The sequence below is a fragment of the Camelus ferus genome, chromosome 15 (assembly GCF_009834535.1).
Source record: "Camelus ferus isolate YT-003-E chromosome 15, BCGSAC_Cfer_1.0, whole genome shotgun sequence".
Taxonomy (NCBI): domain Eukaryota; kingdom Metazoa; phylum Chordata; class Mammalia; order Artiodactyla; family Camelidae; genus Camelus; species Camelus ferus.
The window spans coordinates 29762473-29785354 of record NC_045710.1 but is presented as its reverse complement, the minus strand read 5'-3'; the positions used below and the strand labels follow the sequence as shown (position 1 = coordinate 29785354).

At 49.7% G+C, this 22882-nt stretch overlaps 1 long non-coding RNA gene across 1 annotated transcript in view; it reads left to right on the top strand.

Annotated features, from left to right (window-relative positions):
- The window catches only part of LOC116668952, a 76036-nt gene extending 53154 nt beyond the window's left edge, over positions 1-22882 (top strand). Inside the window, exon 3 of the long non-coding RNA XR_004326264.1 lies at positions 22765-22882. This is a non-coding gene — a long non-coding RNA (uncharacterized LOC116668952). The remainder of the gene's footprint in view (positions 1-22764) is intronic.

The following is a 22882-nucleotide window of genomic DNA, read 5'->3' as shown; positions in this document are numbered from 1 at the left end:
AAGACCTGGGTTCAGGTTCTGGTTCTGCCACTCCCAGGTGCTCTGCTCTCGCCTGTCTCACCACAGAGGCCCCTCCCCTCGACGTTCTCCTCTGTAAACCAGGGCTCTGTGTATTTCCCCCAAAAGGCCATAGCAGTATTTCCAGTCCCACACGTTCTCTGGAACCTTACCACTTCCCATTAAGTGGTGTTGTCTGTGTCCCCTCCCCTTGAACCTGGGCAGGTCTCTGTGACTGCCTCAACAAATAGAATGTGTCAGAAGTGACATTGTATGACTTCCTAGGCTAGGACATAAAAGGCATATGGCTTCCACTGGCTGGCTCTCAATCTCTTTTTCTCTCTCTGTCTCTGCCTCTCTCTGTCTCTCTCCTCTCTCTCTCCACCCCCACCCCCAACCCCTGACTGTGCTGTGAGGAGGCCCAGGCCACATGGAGTGGGCATGTGTAGGTTCTGGCTGAGTGTCCCAGCTAAGGTCTCAAGACAGCAGCCAGCATCAGTGGTGAATGGGAGCCCTCAGATGATTCTGACCCTCAGTCTTCAAGCCACCCCAGCTGGTGCTGAATGGAGCCCAAAGGAAGGGCTTCCTCACCAAGCCCTGCCCAAGTTGCAGACTTGGGAGCAAAATTAATGTTATTGTTTTAAGTCACTAGGTTTTGGGGTGGTTAGTTATGCAGCACTAGATGTCTGCAACAGGATCTTAGTAGTAATATTTGGCTTGCAAAATTTGTGAGGGTTAAATCGAGAGATCACGTGGCAGTGCCTTGTGGAGCCCCATGTGAATATAGCACGTTGTCATCATCATTGCTATCAGAGCATATCCATGTGCACGTACAAGACGTCAGTGTGTGTGTCTGTAATGTGGGTTAGATGCTCTCCACACACCATTTCATCCTTACACCTTTTCCATGTGCCGTGACTTCCTGCCCTCTTTTTTTTTTTTATGGGAGGAGGTAATTAGGTTTGTTTTTGTTTGTTTAAAACGGAGGTACTGGGGATTGAACCCAGGACCTTGTGCACGCTAGGCACGCGCTCTACCACAGAGCTATGCCCTCCTGCTGCCCTGTCCTCTTTAATCTAGCTGGGGCGGGACTGCATTGGTGGTTAGAAGGATTAAATTAGGTTGATGTTCTCATTTTCACCAGTTTGCAAATGGGAAAACAGAGTCAAAGCTAGTTTCAGTTTGGGTGGCGGTGGAATTTGAATCCAGGACTGGCTTACTGCCAAGTTTTCACTCCTCTTTCTCCAGGAGCTAGAGCTGGGGCAGTCACCTACAGAAAATGGCGATACTACGATAACTCAACAGACCCTGACCTGGAAAAATCATCCTGCTTTCTTTATTTATTTTTATTTTCATTTCAACAAACCTGTTTCGAACACCTGTAATGAGATAGTGTGTTAGGTAGGCCCTGGAGGTACAAGTCATAGCCTCTTCTTTAAGGAGTTTGTGGTTTCTGGGGGAAACAGATACTTCCTAGCTATGAAAACTTGGCCAAGCTACTCACCATCTTAAGCCTCAGTTTTACCATCTGTGAAGTGGAGATATTTATAGAACCCATCTCATAGGGTTACTGTGAGAATTATATGATACATAAGGCTACTTTAAAGCATCATGTACATAGAAAGTGCTCAATAAATATTTGTTCTTATAAGTATGGAACAAGAGGCTTACAACATAATGAGATGTATGCAGAAATAGAGTGGAACATTAAGTGTTACAGGTGGAGAGGGGAGTAATTAGTTCATCTTGGGGTGGGGGAGGGGCGGTGGCAGAGAGGAGGTGACGTTTGTTCAGGAACTTCAAAGGCAAGTAGACACAGCAGATGGTCTATGGGAGGATGGCGTTTAGTGAGTCTGGGAGCCAGAGCAGCCCCAGGTGGCTGGAGCATGGGGGCCTAAGGGTGAAAGGGCTGAGGCAGGGTGGGAAGGGGCTTTGTACAGCAGCCTGTGGAGCGGTGCCTGAGAGGCTGTCCCCCAAACCCAGGCAGGAGTCCCCTGTCCAGGCTTAGCAATGAGGCTTTAAGGTGCGAATGCCCATGACGAGGACCCTGGGATCCAAGATGCAAAAGCTTGGGATGAGAGTTGTTCTAGTTTTGAAGGAGGAAAGAATTGGGGAGAACACATGAAAACACCTCACCCGGGGGCTGAGGATTCAGAAGGGGAAGCTTTAAAGAGATCCTTTCACCCCTCTCAAAGATCTGCTCAGGGCGGGCCCACTGAATCTTGGCTAAGCCAGATCAATAGAATCTGCTCTTGACAACAAACCACCAAGCACCCTGGCTCAGAAATGTCCCAGAAATGTCACTGCAGATCAACGAATAGCTGCTTGGGGAAATTTGCCCCAGGAGACCCTAGCCCTGAGGATCGCCGAGGGGCTTCCTAAGTGGTGCATCTGGCCCCTGGGAGAAGTCTTCATAGGAACCTTGGGCAGCCTCTGGGCTGTGTGTGTGCGGAGAACAGCTGCTTTGGTTTAAATATTAATAATGCAAAATGAAATGTGTGGGGTGCCCAGCGTACCAGAGCCCAGCCAGTGTGCATTGCATCTAATGTCCTCTGCACTCGGGGTTGGAAACATGTGGTCAGTGAATTTAATATACTTTTTGGCAAAGGGAAGACGACAGTTAACTTCTCTCCGGAGCCTCACTAAAGCAGGTTTTCTCCCTGGAAAATAGAGGAGGGAGAGTGGTTTCTCCCAGTATGCCAGCAGGCCCGCCGCCCGAATTCTGTCACAGCCCCTCTGCTCAGCCCACCTTCACGGGGGTTCTGCTCACCTTGCAGGGGGTTTGGGGGGCCACAGAGCATCCTGCTGTGGGGAGAGACAGGCAATCCCGCTTGTTCAACATCCAGTGGGACCTGGGTGGGGCTGAAACTCCAATTCCTGCTGGTTCCTCCAGAATGCTCTCTCCTCATCCTCTTCTTCTAGAATTACCGCCCCTGCACCCCTGCTGTTCATCAGAGGAGCTTGAAGTGAGAATGTCAGTGCCACAGGGCTCTCATGGGTCCCCTGAGGTTGACAACTGATCCAGGGTCCCCAAAGGCCAGATGTCAGCCCCTGAGCGCTTCGCTTCCCTCCATCCTACTGCATTTTTAAATCCTTGGGAGGTTCTGACACAGCAGCTGCAAAGAAGGGTTTCCTCCTCCACTGCCAACTGCACCCGCTATTGCCAGAGCCTCTGTGGGCCTGCTCCCTTCTCCAGCATCTCAGAGCCTGGCTTCTCTCTCTCCAAACGCTGCAGCTCTCATTTGGCTGCTGCTTCATCTTTTTTTTTTTTTAATTGAGGTGTAATTGACGTATAACATTATATTAGTTTCAGGTATACAAGCAAGGGCTCGATCCTTGTACGCACTGTGAAATGATCACCACCATCAGTCTAGTTACTACCCATCACCACACAAAGTTACAAAAATTTTTTTCTTGTGTTGAGAGCTTTGAAGATGTACCCTGCTGGCAGCTTTCCACTGTGCACTATCAATCGGCTTTTTGAAAAGCAAATAAATGCTGGGTGACATCACAGCCCCAGAGCCGGGAAGCAAGAAAGCGTCAGAGGCTAATGTTTCTGAGAAGCCGGAGGCTCTGGGTTTGCCCAACAAAGGCGCCCTGTGCAGGCATGGTCACGGTCATGGCCACCACCACCCCAGAACTGAAACAAAGCTGGCCAGCCTTTCCCCAAAGTCTATCTCTGGTTTTATACAACCCGATAATGTTCCCAGTTAGAGGCCTGAGCAAATCATCCAGCAGTGAGAGCCAGACAGCCTTTGCTCGTGGCCTGGCTGTGGCCCACTCTGGGGGGCCTCCCAAGCTGCCGGGGAGACAGTCACCTCAGGGCCCTTTGGGGATGTGGATGGTGAGGAGTGGGCTCCAGGCAGAGAGAAGCAGCTTTGCCTGGGAGAGGGTGGGAGCTGCGATCGACAGGCTGTGGGGCTCCAGCTGTGCCCCAGGCTCCAGCACCCCCCACTTCCCCCCCACCCCCCGCCCCACTGCCTCCAGTCCACCCCTCCTTGGCGTCCGGCCCTTAGGGAAGCTGAGAGAAAGTCTCGCCTGTTCTGGATGCCGCGGGCAGGATCGGCCACAGTCATCTCCTTCATGTGTCACCGCTGGCTGTAAGCGCTGTGTTTGGTTTGGCAAAACGGCTATTTAAATAGCAGTGAAATGTGTCACTGGAAAAAAATTAGCTCATGTTTCCTTTACCATTTCTTCATGATTTCCATTAAAAGTGTAACCACGGGTAATAAATTAACAAGATCTGTAAAAGCGACCATAGGAAACCATGGATCCAGAATTCCTATAAACTTCTAACCCATGATGCTGAATAGCCAGGCTACTTGGGGGAAGGGGGCTTGGATCACCCAGACTTCAGTTTTCTTTGTGTTTGATTCCTACTCCCTCCCCCCAAAATGTGAGAGGAAGCCCTCCATTTCTTTCTGGGGTTGCTGTGGTTATCGGGGAGCAGGGGAGAGCCTTTGCTTGAAAAACCCACAGCCTTGGGGCATTGCTTGGCTACTCCAGTTTCATTTTTTATAAAAGGAAGAAAACAAAAGGAAAAAGTTCCTTCTCTACCAAAGTATAATCTCCTTCCCTCTTTGTGCCTCACCTGGTCCCAACCACAGTCCAGTGGCTGGATTCTCAATGTCCTGTGGAAATCAGACCTGTTCCCCTGGGTACCGGAGAGCTCCGGAGAGCTGGATGTTGAATTGTAGCTCAGTTTCACATGTAGTAACACCAAGGTCGATGGAAAACGTTTGCCTCTGGCACAAAATCCAATAATCAACAGATGGATGGGGGAATTGGGGGTGGCAACCCTCTGATTGTGGCATTTCCAACACACAAAGACACACACTCACACTCACACACAACGATGCTTGTTTGTGCATGCTGGGCTGGGGGGCAAAGGATCACTGTAGGGTCCTGAAAGCCTCTCTGGAGTTACTGGGGTAAAAAAGCTGCTTCTAAGGAAGGCGCCCCTGAGGAATGTGTTTGGTTTGACACAGAAGGGCTATGGTGGTGCCAAGGGAGTGTACGTGCAGGAGAGTGGGGGACGGGACAGGGGACTGTGTTAGTGTCACTCCCAGCACTGGGGACCAGGAGAGGACTAGGAGTGGGTATCAGTGTTCCACCCAGGCTGGGGGAGTGGGGGACAGGACTGGGGGACTGTGTTCAGTGGCGCACACAGGGACTAAGGGAATGGGGTCAGGAAGGGAGAGTGTGTTGGGGCTACACCTGGGGCAGAGGGCTGGGAGGGTGTTTTTAGTGTCAAGCACAGGGCTGGGGGCTTAGGGGAGAGGACGGGGAGGGGTGTTCAGTGTTACGCACGGGGCAGGGGGAGTGTGTTAGTGTGGCACAGAGCCAGGGTGGAGAGGTTAGAAGGAGTGACGGGTAACACGTGGTAATCAATGACTTTTGTCTCTGGTCCTCTGTCCCACTGTCCTTCCTCAATTATCCCTTTCACAAGCATCTTAACCCCCCTTTACTAGTCTGACGTGACTGCTCCTTGGTCTTCTGTTAGAACAGGAGGTGAAAAGGGGGAGTTTTGTGCCGCTTTCTAAGCCCCATTTCTCCTGCATCTTAGCCCCTGGGGTATGGAGGAGGCTATTTCTTGTTTCTTCAGGACAGTCCCTTCCCCTGGACGGCAGTAGTGTGGAATGTGGCAGCTCAGAAAACACCTTGTCACAATGAAATTAAAGAGGGATTTGGCGCCAACACTTACCCCCAGTGATTTGCATCAGGACCTCTCTCCCCCGGCCCTCCTCCTGCCCCCTCAGTTCCCAAAACTTCCATCCTGTCCACACAGACGCCATCGTCTGTTGCCAACACCTTTTTTTCTAGAGGTGTCTGGCTTTCTTTGCTCATTCCTCTCTGGGAGGCTGGAGTGACCAGCTCCTTGATAAGGAGTGTGCAGCCCTCCCCCCTTCCCCCAACCTGCTCTGGGCCCTGGATGCCAGAAAGCCCTTCCCTTAGAGCCTGAGGCAGAGGGCTCTGCCAAGGCACCTGCTATAATGACAGAGAAACAGCTGCTTGTTTTATTTACATTTCATCCAGATGTTTGGGTGCCATGTAGACGCAGCCTGTGGGCCGTCTGAACACTGTGGCTGGAAACTGAGCTCCCCTCTGCTTGGAGCTGGGAGGCCAAGAGGGAGGGCCTGTGAGCTGAGAAGGGACGGGGCTGGGGCTGGGCGGCAGACGCAGCCTGAGGATGAGGCGGGGAGCAGGAAGGCGAGACATGGAAGCGAGGGTGGATCACAGCCTTGGCAACAACTGGAACAAGATTCCTCATAAACAATGCATCTGTTTACACAGCCGCCAGTGTAGGCCAGCCCTTGCCAAATCGTGATTTAAAAAAATCACCCTTTATAGCGTTTCACACCACTTACCAGATGCCGAGGAAGGGCCTACTGGGTGCTCTGCAGGCCCCTCCCAGGCCTCCTGCTGCACCCTGCCGGCTTGCGGCTCCCCACCTCCCCAGTCTGTGGCAGAGGCCCCAGCTGAGAAGACCAATTAACAATGCCGGGCAGTGAGCATAAATCACCATGCTCCCCCTTTTCCTGGGCTCGGGGCTGGAAAGGATCAGAACTGTGCAAATACTTGGGATGTTTCTCTTTATTAGTGATAAAATATTGGACGTCAGCGTGCGCCGTTTCATGCACTGCCTCCGACAGTTGGAGCAGTAATTGTGATGAATAGGGGTCCAGGGGCAGGGCGGCAGGCGTTTAAGAAGGCTCTGTGGATTGAAAATATTAGGATTGATTAAAGGTCAAATACTTTATAAATTTATCAGTGCTGGATACATTCTTCCCAGGTGGGGGCTGCCCTTCCAGCCTGTTGAAAAAGAACTCAGTCTGGTTGAACGCTGGCCCCACTCCTCCTCCCCTCAGGCCCCGCCGCAGGTAACCTACAAAGCTGATGAAATGAGCAGAGTTACCTGTCATTCGTGTCCTTTCGCTTCTCCTGTCAGGAGGTGAGTGCAGCCCAGACATCTGTGGGCGGGAGGCTGCCCATTTCTCACTGGAGAGAGAAGAGAAAGTTCCCCCTCAGAAGCTAGTCTCTCGTGGCTCTGACACCAGCCATCAGCGGCAGAGCCTCCAGGAATAGCTCTGTTACCCACAAGGAGCCCCCTGAACTAAAAGGAGGGTCTCGCAATTTCTGTCCTTCTCTGGAGGGTCTGATTTCCTGTTGTTAGATAAAGGGATCTCTGAACTGTGCCTGCCAGGAAACTCCAGTGAAACTCTGTTTAATCCCGGCAATGGCCCTCACCTGCCTCCTTATGAGACGCTTCACTCCTTGAACAAATACGTATTAAGGCAGGAGGCATTCTCACGCTGGGGAGAAAGCAGGGGACAAAATAGGTGAAAAGCCCTGCTCCCGTGGAGTTTATATTTTAGGTGAGAGCAAGAAAATAAATATAAAAACTTACAGTATATTAAGTGGTAATAGGTGCTAAGGAGAACAAGACAATAGAGGAGGAAAGGGATTAGGGAGGGCTGGGGGGGGGGGTCGACATTCTGGAAACGGTTGAGGACCTGGATGGGGTGCGTAGAACTATTGGAAGGAAGAGTGTTTTTCTGTAAATGTGTTTTATAATTGTGCTAGTGTATGAGTATTTTAGTACTGGCTGTTCATAACCCTTCCTTTTTGGAATTGGGCATGGTATAAATAAAAACAGTTCCAGAAAATGAATGAGAATAGGACCTGTTTGGTGAAAGGGAGTTCCAAAACCCCAGACTAACGGCTTGCATCCAAATTAGCTGGAGGGCTTGTTAAAACACAGACTGCTGGACCTCACTCCAGTGTTCAGTTCAGTTGGGGTCTGAGAATTTGCAATTCTAGCAAATTCAAAGGTGCTGCTAATCCAGGGACCACATTTTGACAACTACTGCCGGAAACCAACAGAACATTCTCTGATTGATCAGGTGAGGGGAAGTTAGAGGTTTCTCCTCTTAGGCTATGCTAAGAAGGGATGGGAGGAACTTACACGTCTCTAAAAGCAGCTTTTCCCCAAATGTACTCCATGTAACACTTCTATCAAGGGATGTTCATAGGGATCACCAAAAAAAGGATTCTTTTGTCAAACATGTTTAGAGCACACTGGGTTAAGCACATTTCTTTACTGCAGGACTTCTCAGAGCCTTTAACATGCAAATGTGCATTGTGAATCTCCCCGGAGGAGGATGTAATGAATATTCAGTGTTTTGTAAATTTTTTTGACCACAGGATCGCCTTTATTTTTTCATGGAGAATCTTATAAGACCAGTGTCCAGTGGAATATGCTTGAAAATACTGCTCTTAGGACTACACGGTCTCCTCCAACCCACCCTGGTGGGTGAAACGAAAGCCTCACACAGCCAAGAACTCGGGGGACATGTGCAGCGGTCCTTTGTTCTCTTACAGACTTCCAGATTGGGTTAGAAGGGGCTCCGGATGTGCTTGGGGTTCAATGCCATCCTGAGGTCCCCGTGGTTCTTTGAGGAGAAAGTCTGAACCCCTGGGCTCCTGACCCTTGTGTGTTTGACCTGAGCAGGACTGGAAGACATCATCTGTCCCACAGATAGCTGAGTCTTGGTCCAACACAAAGTGTCACGAACCAAAATGTATAGAAGCAGCACGTGTGGTGCCGGCTGAGATGACAGAATTGGTCAGAGAAGGTGCGGGCACTGTACTGCATCCGAGCGCAGGGCTCGTGCCTCTAAGCAGGGCCTGCAGAGCTGAGAAGGGGAGGGGCCCACGGGCCCAGCTGTGTCTGCAGAACAGCAGCCCTGATATTTACGACTATGATGGTCCTTCTCTAGTGGACCTGCTTTGGAACATAAATAAACTTAATAGGCTTCAAATAATTGTGACAACTGAGTTTAAACCCCAGACTGTGGTCCAGGGCAATGGACGTCTCTCTCTCTCCCCTGTCTGATTTTGCAGAGCCAATGCTCAGTCCCGAGCATAGCAGCACCATTGACTTGGTGAGCCTTTGGATGAAGAGATGAGGAGGGGGGTGACTTTGAGTGACATTCTACAGAGGTCCATCTCTGTAGAATGTCCCAGACTGAGATGTGTTATTGACCTTGTCCAGCCCCGAGCCTGATGGGGTAGATTCCAGATCCTTCTCTGTACCTGGGGGCAGGGGTGAGGCTTCATCCCTTGCCCCCTCCCCAGCCATGCTTAGAAGCTGTGGCTGAGACATTTGGAATTATAAATTTGGTTCAAGCCACTGGCATGTTTCGACCACTTTCCATGTGTAAGATATACCACCCTGTAGAAGAGAAAGACACCTGCCTCTAACATATGGCAAGCTGGGATCCAGGGCCGCGGTTAATATAAAGTTATAAAAGAAAATGAAGGAGATAGCAGATGAGATTAGCTCCTGCCCATCAGGGACGGGACTTTCCAGGACAGGGAGAGCCCTAAACAAAGGCACGGAGATGGGGGAGTACGAGGAATGTTCCGGGAACAGGGTGGCAGAGTGAGAGAGCCCACAGGAAAAACGTGGTAGAGCCAGAATTTCGAGAGTCTTACCTTCCGTACTAAAGGGTTTGGACTTTATCAAATAAGCACTAGAAAGTCACATTTTATCCGAGCATTTTAAAATAATACACGTACAAAGTGAAATCTTCAAACAGTACAAACATATTCTTGAAAAGTGTCTCCCTCCCATCCCTGTTTGCTGGTCACTCAGTTCCCTCTCCAGAAGCAAATGCTATACCAGTTTCTTGTGCATTCTGTCAGAGACATCCCATGTCTTTGCAAACCTATGGGAATGTATCTTCCCAATACTTTTTAAACACAAATATTAACATGTTGTATACAAGCATCCGTATTTTTTCTCATCATACTTAACCATAGATCTTGGAGGTTTTTAAGTAAAACTCATTGTGTTCCATAGTTTAATAAGACTCCGCTGAAGGACTTTTGGTGTTTCCAGTCTTTTGCTACTTCAAACAAGGATGCAGTGAATATCCTTTCATGTAAATCACTTTGTGTGCATTTCTGTAAATTCACAGACAGGGAATTGCTTGGTCAAAGGACATTTGCATTTTTATTGCTGTTAGACATTACATGGGAAAATGCAGGGGCTGCTGGGACCGGATCTATTTTAGGAAGATCCCTTTTTGGAGGCAATAGGACTATGGGAAGGAGGGGAAGAGACACGTTTGGAGGGTGTTATGATCACACCAGGTGAGACATGATGAGGGCCAGAACAGAGCCCTGGCTGAGGAAAGAGAGGGCAGGGGCGGAAGAGACACTAGTGACTGATTTGATGTGTGCATGTGGGACAGAAATCACAGACCATCAAGAGGCCCGGAGCCCATGGGGGCAGGGATTAACTGAGAGATAGAAAGAGTAGACTTGATCAGATTCTCAAAAACCAGGAATGTGTCTGCATAGATAGGAATGTGGAAAGCTAAGAAATCATCACCTCAGGCCCAGTAGAGTAGAGCAGGAAAAGAAGTTAGAGGGTCCTAATGTCCCCTGGGGAGGGTTGATCAGACCTAGTGCAGTTCCAGACAAGGAAGGGGCTAAGAGCACAGACTTCGCAGTCCTAGAGTTTAGGTTTTCTGCTGGAACCAACAATTGCCAGATTTCAGTGGTTTCACACAATGGATTATTTCCAGCTCACATCAGTGTCCCTGGAAGAAACAGTGGCAAGAAAGGGGCACCAAGCAGTTACTGAGGATCCTAGATTCTTCCATATTGAGATTCTGCCCTCCCCTAGGTCCTCAGCTTCCTCTCATTCAGCCATCGGGTAGGAAAAGAGAGAACTGTGTACAGGCGGGTTTTATGGGCCAGAACTGGAAAAGACTAATGTCACTTCCACCCACTTTCTATCGGTCAGAATTGAGTTGTATGCTTGCATCTACCTCCACGGGAGCCTGGCAAAAACATCTAGCCGTAAGCCCGGGAAGAAAAGGGAAATGCTTGATGAACAACTAGCCGACCTCTGCCTCCCCAGCTGTGTGTCCTGGGCAGGTCATTTAACCTCTCAGAGGCTCAGTTTTTTTTTTTTTTTTTAATTGTAGTATAGTTGATTTATAATATTGTGTTAGTTTCCCGTGTACAGCAAAGTGATTCAGCTATACAGATACAAACATATTCTTTTCCATTATGGTTTATTATAGGATTTAAAAAAAAATTAAGGGGGGAGAGGTAATTAGGTTTATTTATTTATTTATTTAATGCAGGTATTGGGGATTGAACCCAGGACCTCGTGGAAGCTCAGCACATGCTTTACCATCAAGCTATACCCTCCACCCTATTATAGGGTATTGAATATAGTTCCCTGTGTGATACAGTAGGACCTTGTTGTCTATCTATTTTACATATAGTAGCCTCTATTTGCTAATCCCAGACTCCTAATTTATCTCCCCCCATCCCCTTTCCTCATTGGTAACCACAAGTTTGTTTTCTATGGAGAGACTCAGTTTTCTCATCTATGAAATGGGAACAAACACCTCATAGGTAGGATTGTTGTTGTTTTGAGGATTAGGTGAGATTATGTACATCGCCCGCTTAGCCTGGCATATGTAGATGAATCAATAATCATGGTAATGAATATTCATACAGAGTCATAGTGTGTGCTCTTTGGTCGTGACCCTGTGAGAGCAATCGTGACAGTTTTCCCTGTCTTTCTCTGCCCACTCCAGGTCTACACAGGCAGAGGAAAACTCAGTCTGCGTAGGACTGACCTGGGTCATTCTGGCCCCCAAAGTAGATTTATTTTCTTGAAATAAATAATTCGGTACGGTGGACTCCATGGATCATGTTCATGAGATTATTTCAAACCTTACTCTGCCTGATCCATGTGGACCCAGCCGCAGCTCTGCCAGCCAGCTCCACTCCCAGCGTGTGCAGGCTGCCGAAGCACACTGTTCATTCTTTCATGTTATTCCCACACTTCAGAAGTCTGGAGGGAAGCTGACTGTTTGCTGTTCTGGGATCATTTGAAGCCGGGCATGCAAAGAGTTCCGAGCCACTTTCAAGTCTGCCCGTAGGAAATCTTTCTTGGCAACCAGACAACTAGAATTAGTTATTAAAGGCATGTCAAATGAATAAAGACACCTCTGTGAGGAAAACCGCAAGAGCAGTTACGTTTTCTAATATGAATAGGAGGCTAATATCAGATCACCTTTAATTTTCCACTCTTTCTTTGCTCTTTCGATGGTAGGTCAGATCTAATAATAACAGATACAATGGAAAACCATTTCTGTTTTCATCTATCGCAATATACAGGCCCACTGCAGATGTGTGTCTTAAAAACCGGGGTCTGGAGTTTAAACGAGTACCTGCACGCTGACAGGGCCGTTTCCTCCGGGCACGTTCTCCCAGATGCCAAGCGTGTGTTGCCCTCACAGGCGTAAGGAGCCGACCCATGACACGGAATAAAGCCTGGCCTTGTCTATAAACCATGTATCCCACAGAGCCCAGGCCACAACACTTGCCAAAAGGCAAGGATGACCACAAAGACCCAGCCATAAAGACCAGGGGAGAAAGTGGTGTGAAGGCATTTTGAAAACAAGGGCCTGATTTCCAGATGTGAGTCATCGAAGGCCCAGTGAACTCTCCATACCATGTGGCCTAGATTTGGGGTCACTATGGATAGATATGACGACAGGGGAGCTGGTGACCAATGGGAAGCACCGTATTGTGGTTGGAAGGCTCCAGAATCTGGCACACTGTTTAGGTTCAAACCCGAGGGCTGCTATGTTTTGTTGTTATAATGGGCAAGTTGCTCGACTTCTCTGGGCCTCAGTTTCCTCATCTATAGAATGGGGACAATAATACCTATTTCACATGTTTGTTGTGAGTATTAAAAGAACTAATTCTTACAAAGCACTTAGAACAAATGTTTGACAGGAAGTAAGCTCCCAATGAGTGTGGACTTTTATCGATAGTATTATAAACAGTATCATTATCCGCTAAGGGAAGGGATCCATGGGTGCTTTTACATGTGGGTAGGTCATGTAAACCTGAGAAATATGGGACTTAATCTGGAAAGGAATTTGCTTGGTTGAGAGAAACCAGTCTGGCCCTTAAAGGCGCAGCCACTTTGGAAGCTCTTCTGTTGGGTTGACATGATTTGACCTTCATGGTCAAATGGTGAAGCTGTCCCCACACAGATGCCCTCCTGGGCAGACCAGTCCGTCCTCTGGATACAGAGGTTTTCATCCAGGATCCAAAATACAGAAACCATTTAACTAACCAAGCCCACTCCAGCCTCCCAGAAATTAACCCCGCTCAGAGGGGTCCTGAGGGACAAGGCCCCTTTGAAAGCTTTCTTATATCATGTGTTTTGTGCATCTGAGGAATTTGGGTGGCTTTTTCTTAAACGAATTTTACTGGCTAAGGGGTCATTTTATAGCATCTGCCCCTTGATCTAGGTGCTGGCCACCACTGTGACCTGCCCCTTTCCTTCCCTTCAGGTTACCCACCTGGTCCCTGGTAGCCTCAGGCCCAGGTCAGCCCCAGCTTCCTCTCCATGGACAATAAACATGGATCTTCAGCCGGTCTGGGATCTGCGCCCCAGAGCTGCTCTAGGGTGACAAACATTTTCTCCTGGATCAAACTCTGCTCAGGTTCCTCTAAGCTCTCTTCTCAACCAGACCCTTTCAGGCTTCTGTGTTCATCTCCGCACTGTCCAAGTTTATCGAGAATCTTGCTGAAGTCAGTTTTAGTCAGAATCTCCTACTCTTGTTACCTGGTCACGCTTGATATGTGATCGGGTCTCTCATCCCCAGGTGATGTCTGATCACTTATCCTGCCTTTAGCAAGAATCCCGTTAGGCCAGTTGAGTCAGAACCCTGCTCTTTAGCCCTAATGCTTCCTCTTAGTTATTTTCCACCCACTGATCCCCACTCCACCCCTTGGCTATAAATTCCCACTTTTCCTTATTGTACCCAGAGTTGAGCCCCAATCTCTTTCTCCTAACACAAACCCATTTTAGCAGCAACCCCCATCCGGAATAAAATCTACTTTATCATCTTTAGTGTCATCAATAATTTGTCTTTGATAGAAGTTTCTGAGTTTGTTCCGGGAGAGCCAAGATTGGAGTAGGTCCTGATGCCCTAACTTACAGGGACAAATCATGGGATGGGCAAGAGGTCTAGCACAACCTCTGAGGCAGTTTGTGAAGTGAGGTCAGGGGAAGCAGCCAGGGAATTCATGAGAACTCTGCGCCTTTTTCACTCATGTTACCTCCATGTTTGATATTTTAGGTGCAATCACTGTTTAATGAATTGACCAATCAACACCACTGTGGCCTCGATTATGGGCATCATTTATTTTTCGCTTGCTAACATGCCCTCTTTGTTTCAAAAAAGGGTCTAAGGTGGCTAATATGTCTATGTAGAATCCCAAATGAAGATAGAAATGGAAAACTTCCCTCAGATACTGTAATATGGTCGTGGGTTTGAATGTTTTCCTTTGTGAATCAAACCTGGTTTGTTTGTTTTTTAAACTGGTTGTGGTGTTCTGGAAACACAGCCCAAGGCCTTCAAGAAGGATGGGGCCCGTGTGTGTGGTGTGTGCAGGTGTGTGTATTTGTGTGTAGAGCTGTGGGCACGCGCTGATGAAGCAGAAAATGAAACGGCAGCAGTGCCTGACTGCCTGCCTGCTCTGAGCCAGGAGCTTTATTATCACTTAATCCTTGTAACAGACCGAGGAGGCAAGTATTATTATTGTGACATATGAGGAAATTGAGGTTAAGAAAGGTGAGATAGTTCCCCCAAGCTCCAGTACCAACTTAGAGAAAGAACTGTCACCCAAACCGGTCTGTGATTCTACAGGCTGGGCTCTTGCCACCAGGAGAAGGAGGGCGGGAGGAAAGAGAGCTGGCTGAGGGTGGGGGCAGAAGTAAGGAGAGAAGGAGAGAAGACACCCTGGGGACAGGGTCTAAAAGTCCTGGAAACTGCAGAATGAACTCTGAGCCATGGTGCTAACTCTGCCCCTGGTGCCCCTAACTCTCAAACACCTTCATGTCTGAAGTCTGCTCTCTCCCATCCCCCAGTCCTCTCCCGTCCTCTCCTCCCCGGTCACCTGCTGAGATGCCTCTTTGTCTGATGTTGGAATCTGCATCTCCCGCATCTGGAACTGGGCTCCCATGATGTTGGTAGATGTCAGGAGTCTGCTTCGGGGCTGCTGCCGGGGTAGGGGGCAAGTCCTCCAGCTCCTGTCCAGAGCTGGTTACCTGTGGAAGGGTGTCTGGGGCACAGGGTTAGAGCGGGGCTGGAGAGGCTGCTATGCCTGGGGCTGAATGCTCCCAGCATCTCAGCAGCAGCCAGCCTGCATCCGTCCGCCTCATTTCTTGTGCATCTTGCGCTTGTCAGGTGAGTGCAGTCTGCAGCGCAGACTCTTGGCTGCAGGCAGTTGGTTCTCCTTCTCCAGTCACCAGCACTCAACAGGAGTCATCCAGATGTCACTGTGACGATGTGGCTTTCATATTCCTCACAGGGGACCCAGTGGGAGGGAAGCCCCCTCTTTCCTCCTCCAGCCCACATCCCTCTTCCCAGGATGGCACACTGTCACCCAGAAGGGGAGACCAGTGAGCTCGCTCCTATCCGCCACTTCCATGGACTGGGAACCTCTGCGGAACCTCCCGCCCCAGCGCTTCTGAGCAAAGAGCCAAGCCAGGGTAAGCCTGTGCATAGAGGGCCTCAATTTCAGATCAGATTCACAAATTTAATTTCCTATTCCTTAATTTAATTCTGCATTTTAGTTTTGTTTTTATTATTTACATGGGTTCCCTTTAATGATTCCAAATTGCTGCTGCCCTCTAGCAGTATTTTGTCTTAGGTTAACTTCTTGAAAACCGATCAGCGTTGGAGTTTACTCCGCGCTGGGTTTAGTTATTTTCTGAAATGAAGCACAATTAAATTAGAATAATGAACATGCTCTTTAGAGGATTAATTCATAATAAGCAGGCCATGTGCTACAGCTCACAGAAGAAAGGGCACGAGGACCGAAAGCTGTTTTTTTCTGCCTAAATATGAAAAGTACATTCTGCAGAGCAGAACAAATCAGCTAATGACATCCAGAGTGCTGGCCAGCCCCAGAGCGGCACGGAGCTGGCATCTCGAGTTAGCGCGATCCCTGCTGATGCTGCTGCCTACCTTCCCTCCCGGAGAAGGCTGGCAGCCAGTGATCTGCCTGGCTCCTTTCTCCTCGGCACAGCTGAGAGAGGCCGCTGTGGGCCTCCTATATCCTCCCCCAGGAAGCCCTAGACTCCACAGCGCATGGCTTCACAAGCTTTACCCTCAGAACCTCCCAGAGCCCCGTCATTCATTCATTCCTTCATCCAAGGACTGCTTTCCTGAGCTCCTCTCGTGTACTAGGCATCCACAGACACACCCTCAAGATACATCAGTGAAGATTACAAAGACCCCTGGCCCTTCTGGAGGTTACATTCTAGCACACAGAGACAGCCAATAAACAGTAGACATAATAAGAAAATTATAGAGTGTGTCAGAAGGTGATGAGTGCTAAGGAGTAAGGGAGTTGAGAGTGGGATGTATATGTGTGTGTGTGTATGTGGTTTGCAAATTCAAATATGACGGGTCAGGGTAGGCTCATGGGGAAGGTGTCCATTGAGCAAAGACTTGAAAAAGATGAGAAAGGGAGCCACTTTCAAGCTTGACCCAGGAATCAAGAATGTTCCAGAGCAAAGGACTAGAAACAACTTAGGGCAAAAGATTTAAGCTGGAGTGTGGCTGGTAAATTGAGGATGGACAAGGTCACTGGGGCCTGGAAAGGGGAAGTGAGTGGGATGAGGGTGGGACCCAGTCCTCCGGGGCCTGGGCTTCTGCTCTGAGTGAATGGGAAGTCATGGCAGAGATCTGAGCAAAGCAGGACAAGATCAGACTCACATAAAAGGATCTCTGGCTGCTGGCTGAGAAGAGACTTTCTGGGGTGAGGTGGGGTGGGTAGAAGCTGGGAGACTGGTCAGGAGGCTAGCAGGTTAGGCCTCTTAAACTCCAGCCCAAGTGCCCCCATACCATGCTCTCTGGACCCCCCCAAAGTTCTGAGCCCAGGCTTCACAGCCAGGCCTGGAAGCTTGGAGTCTCCTGCAGCCCCTTGCCTCCCAGAAAAGCGGTTTTCAAGAAGCTGGGAGGCATGTCTCGAGCCATTATTCTTTGTTTGGCCTGGATGATCCCTCTTCAGCACCTCATCACCCCTCCCATTGACCCATGGACCAGGAGGCAGGAGCCTGCAATGGAAGGGGACTTCCAGGCTGGGAAAGCTCTGCTTTGTCCCTTTGGTTGTCTCAGGCTCCTCTGAGAGGGAGACACCCTCTCATCCAGGTAACTGACAAAGTGATGTCAGAAGTCCTCTGCTGTGCAGCTGCCACAGAGACAGGGGCCAGATCAAAGCAGGAGAGGACCAACATCTGTGGCAACCAAAGCAAGGAAGAGGTACAAACGGAATGAATAAATAAGCAGATGAATGATTGATGGGAGGGAGGGGGATGAATGATTAATGACTAAATGAATGATTGATGAATAAACAAGTGTACGGCTCAGAGCCAGCTCCCCCTCTCTGCTCTTGGGGAACAGTCTCTCCTGGGAACTGAGCAATAAAGATCCTTTCAAGGCCATCACCTCAAGAATTCCCTGATGGAGTTGGGATTGCACTACTTCTGACCCCAGAGGTGGAGGAGGCTTTGGCCCCTGCCTGAGGCTCCGGGGGTGGGGCGGGGGTGGGCTGGAGGAAGGAGACCAGAGCTACGGGGCCCTGGGATAGAAGATGCCTGGGGCAGCCTGTAGGTTCTGAGGGAGGAGGAGCCTCTGAGGAAGTCATGGAGGGGAAGGTGTGGGGGGAAGAGGGTTTTTTCAAATGTAGGTTTTATTATTGTTCAGGTGTGGTGAGGCCAGCAGGTCAGGAGATCAGGAGACAACTGCCATTGAAATGATAGTTTGTTATACTTACAGACCCCAAGAGAAGGGGGCATGCCACACCGTGGTGGGGCCACAAGGGAAGCACAGGGCCAGTCAGGAGGCAGCAGAAATTAGGGGAAATGAGGGCAAGAGCCTTTACTGTGGTTTCCACAGCAAGGAACGGGCAGGCAGGGTAAGCAGGTTTAGGACTGGCTAGGTTGAGCAATTTCAGCGGGTACTAGGGCGTAGGGGCTGTCCCAGTTTCCCCTAGTTGTCTGGACCCTGGTCCTGGAGAGATTAGGGCTGAGCGATATTGGTTTAGGGTGTGAGAGATCTATAAAGGAGGTGGCTGAGGGTTTGGACTCTGGATTGGTTGGTTTGCATATGAAAGGTGTACTGGCAGGTGAGTCTTTTACTATCTGTAGGGATTGGCTAACCCGGGAGGAGCAGTCCCTCCAGTGTCAGCAAGACCACAGACAGCAAAGCATCAAAAACACAGAAGATTTACAGGCGCACAAGTCAGAGGGAAAGAGAAGAGATTCGGTTTTTCCTTTCGTAGTCCCACACTAGACATTCTCCAGATGTGGGGTCTTGGATTAGTCTCATTCTAGGGCCTGTTAGGGCAGAGAAGTTCATTTCAGTTGAGTGTGTGATTATATCGTTTCAACAGGTAGGAAGATTGTGGTGGCTGAGATTTCCAGAAACTTCTCTTGGTGGTGCTGATAACTCCAGCTCAGGCCCGGACAACCCCTCCACTGTCCTGGCACCACCCAGACACTTGATGTGTTGCCCCCCTACTTCCAGAGGCTCTTGTCTCCCAGTGTAACCATATCCTGGTGTCTTCCAGGGGAGATGTGCCCTGTTGGGAGAGGATCCAAGGAAGCAGTGTCTGGACTGTGGGTCTCATGGTCCCACTCAATTTTGCAGGAGGGTATTGCCAGGGGAGCCCCATGGAATCTAGACTGTGAGTTGGGGGTTCAAAAGACCACTCAGAAGAGGACATGCTTGTGTTTCACCTTATTTTCTGAATTTGAATAGACGATCAAAATAAAAATGGCTCCCATTAATTGCAAGCTTATTAAGGGCTAGATGTTGGGCTAAGGGCTTTGCATTTTTTATGTCATTTAATTCTCTCAGCAACCCCAGGGTGCAGATATTTTTACCCACATTTAACAAACAAAACTGAGGCACCGAAGGGCTCAGTGACTTGCTGGCAACTGGTAGAGCGAGAATTGCACCCAAATGAATGGTGGTCACTTGGAGTTGAAAACTGAAGGGACTTTTCCTGGAGGCCTCTTCCAACAACCCCGCTGATCTTTCTTTCATTCCTTTGAGTTGGTGGTTTTTAACCCTTTGGGGCCTGCAGAGCTCTCTGAGCACGTGATGAGCGGCTTAGAGTCACTTCCTAGAAAATACACATTTTGCGTTTTGCACAGGGACATCTCCCAGGCAATTTCAAGAGTCCACAGGCCCTTCCGAAGCTCATGAACCCTGCTTTTGGCATTTGCTTTCTACCGTGACTGTTTTTCTTTCTCGTAACCCTAGGGCACAGGGCAACCCTCAGGGCTCCAAAATCACCCCAGTGGGGAATGGAATCAGACAGGACAGGTTAATCAATGAAAGCTCACTGCATGCTCCTTCCATAATTGCATTCCTGCCTTTTCATCCTAACAGCCAGCACTTAGGGTAATTGCATTCCAATAAGGCTCCCAGGTTTGGGGCCTCTGGGGCCTGCCCAGGAGCCTGTTGACATGCCATCTGCTTCCAGAGGGGTTCTGGAGACCTAGGCAGCCTTTTAAAATTCTTCTCTGTTGTCTTTGCTATGAGAGACAAAGAACTCTGTAACAGATCTTGTCCGAAATCCCACTTTTTAAACCCACCCACATCCGCCCTGGAGCCAAGGAGTCTTCCTCTGGCTCGGGCTGTCTTTCTGAAGTCAAAACAGCAGCACCTGTCATCCCAATTGGATGATCTTCCGAAACACCTGGCTTCGGAGCAGGACGGCAGCCCCGACTCGGCTGTGCAGAACCCACTCAAGACTAAAGAATCGAAGGGCTTGGGCACTCCCTCGGAGCAGGGTACTGTGCTGCCGCAAACACCCTGACTCATTTGTTCACACGATTTATCAGAATCTCCCTAAAGGACTCCTCCTCTTTGCAAGGAGAACCCACTGTCCAGGAAAAGTAGGGAATCCCACAAGAAACGGGGAAGTTTCATGAACCAGGAGAGTCTTATTTCCAGAAATACAACTTCCTCTAAAGAAGGTCCTGGCGTTCTCCAGGCACCATGAAGTCCACACAATGAACAGGAAAAGTGCAGAGTTCAGGATGATTTGAGTTTCACTGTTTCCCAAATTGAGATGTCCCCTCTGTTTGCCCCCACCAAAGGAATGAGGTATAAAATGGAGAGGTCTGGTGTTTGTTATATGACTTACAGACGCCCCTTCCCCCCACGCAGCCCCTGATGCTTCTTTCCTGCAAAGAAAACTCTCCTCTGGGGCTCTTCTTCCTCTCGGATTTGAGCCCCAAGAAAGCTCCCCCGCCACTCAGCTCCCCTGTGCTACCTCCTCGGGGCTGAGGGCTGAGTCCCTCAGGCCTGCTGACACCTTCCTGCTCTCGCTCAGAGAGAGGAAGGAAATGTTTCAGGATGGAAACGTTCTTACTGCAGGACGGAGGGCAATGAGTATTCTTGGGTGGTTAATTCCTCCCGCCCCAAACTACAACACTATAGTCTTTGCTGCTGATCTGTGGTTTAGCAGAAAGAGCACTGACTTTTCCGTGTGGCAGGCTGGTGTTTGAGTCGTGGCTCTGCTGGTCACGAGCTGTGTGACATCGGGCAAGTCACATCACCAGCCTGCATCTCAGTTTTCTCCCATGGAGGTAGCGGTGGTGGGGAGAGAATGAGATTTACCTTACATGGTTGCAACTGAAGAGAGAAAATGCCACAAACCCTGGCATTCGATATTTGATTTCCTTTCCTTCTTTCCCTGCACGAAGGCACAAATTCCTAAAGCAATTTGCAGATGTTAGAAGGTACTATGGGGTTGTTCTGTATTAGCGCTCTTGGGCTGACCCTTCCCCCCAGCCTTGCCCCCCCCCCATTCCATTCTTTCTTTATCCTAATCTCGCCCTCTATCTACAGCAGGTGACCTGAACTCCAAATCATTGCTTCATCCTTTCCCAGAAAACTTAGTTCTCACTAACAGGCTTGGCATCCTTCCTGTGGCCAGTGCAGTGTCCCAAGTGGGGACACGCACGGATAGGCCAATTTGTCCATCCCTTCCTCTTATGGCTTAACACTAGGGTCCTGACTTCCAAGTTTGTTGGGGCTGCTCCACACTTTCCGTGGGTGGTGAGACTGTAGACCCTTCAATAAGGCGGATCCTACTTGGGCATCAGCCCCCTCGGGGCGAACAGGAGCCAATAGGGCTGTGCGATGCATACGTCCTCCCATGCAAGGCCGTGCTGCTCCATTATTTCACTGTGCTCACCCTTGTCACCGGCACCTAGCACCCCTCTCAGGACTCCCTGAGCCTCAGGGAACTAACACCCTAAGACACAGACCCAGAGCCATGCTTTTGGGGTATGTTTTGCCTGCTTACAGGTTGAGTGTTCTAAATGGATTCTTGAAATCCATAAGTCAGTGCAGGGTGGGGAGTGGGGGGCGGTGGGGGGCAGGGAGTGGTGGAGGGAAGGGGTCAGAACAGGCCACAGGAGATTAGGGATTTAATTAAACTGCTTGTTTGGGTAAGGGCTTTTAGGTGCAAAGCTGCTTTGCATGATAATGGCAGTTTATCTGAATTCCATTCTACTGAAGGAAACTCTTTTACACTTAATTACTGTGACCAGTAAACCTAGTTTCTCCTTGATGCCCCTCCCCAGAGGGAGGGGGCAGCCTGCCCCTCAGCTTCAGTCCCACTGACCACTGCCAAGGACAGACCCCCTTGTCATCTGTCCCATTACCAGGAGGCCTGTCCACGTACCAGGCAACACCTAGGTGGGTGGAAGGCCTTTGGGATGACTCAGCGAAGTCAGGTCCGGTTGTGGGGAGACCCCTGAAGGTCCCCATAGAGCTCCACAGCCAGCCAGGGCTGCAGAGAATGGGTCTGGGGTCAGGCGGCTGGGACTGAGCCTGAGAGTCTCTGCTCCCAGAGCCCCCCTACACTAAACAGGACCGACATCCCCCTGGTAGGCTCTTGCTCCCGAACTGGCTGGCAGAGGTGTGGTGGCTAAGTGTGCTGGGAGGGTAAGAGGGGGTGGGTGGTCTGGACCAGAGCGTGACTCCCTGGATGACTTGTCCGGGCGGCCTGAAGGTGGAGGGGTTGCATCTTAGCGTTTGGTGGTGGTAGTAACTGTTTTCCAGACAGAAGGACAGCATTCACTGACCTGTCAGCCAAAGGGAGAGGAAGATGGAAAGGTTGGTGGGGAGAGTCAGAGAGCCCTCGTCCAGCTAGAGATGGGCCTCTGTGTTTAGAAACTCCAGACACACGGCAGGCTGGGGAAGGGTTAAAGGGTTTGGGAACTCCTGTTTCCAATCACTTGTCAGCCAGCTTTGCTCTCATCCTTATCAGCAGGGATAGGGCCGCGGGGAGAGAGACTCAGAGAGCTTTAGTTTCCAAGCTCTTCCCAGACTCCCAGCTCGCAGCGTTCTCTTTACCTTCTAAGGGCTCTTGGCTCAGGCTGGGGGCAGGGTGGTGGGCAGGGTCTGGGAACCCAAACACATTTAATGGAGTAGAGTGGGAGTTACTAAATACAGCCCTGGGGGTGGTGGGGGGCTGTAGAATCTCAGGAGTAAACCTTCAGAGTCAAACATCCCCTCCTCCCTTCCCCCACAACAGAAAGTCAGAGCCGTGCAGCTGTGTCTTTGCTCCTTCGTTAACTCACCATTGACTAAGACCCTTCGATCTTTTTCCCTTTCACAGTTACTGCTGAGTCAGAGATCTCCATTGTGTTTTTGTGCAGTGACTTTTGGAACTCAAGTAGAGGACCTTGCATTGCGGGTGAGATGCATCTTGCTAGATTTGACCTCTGCTAGCCTTT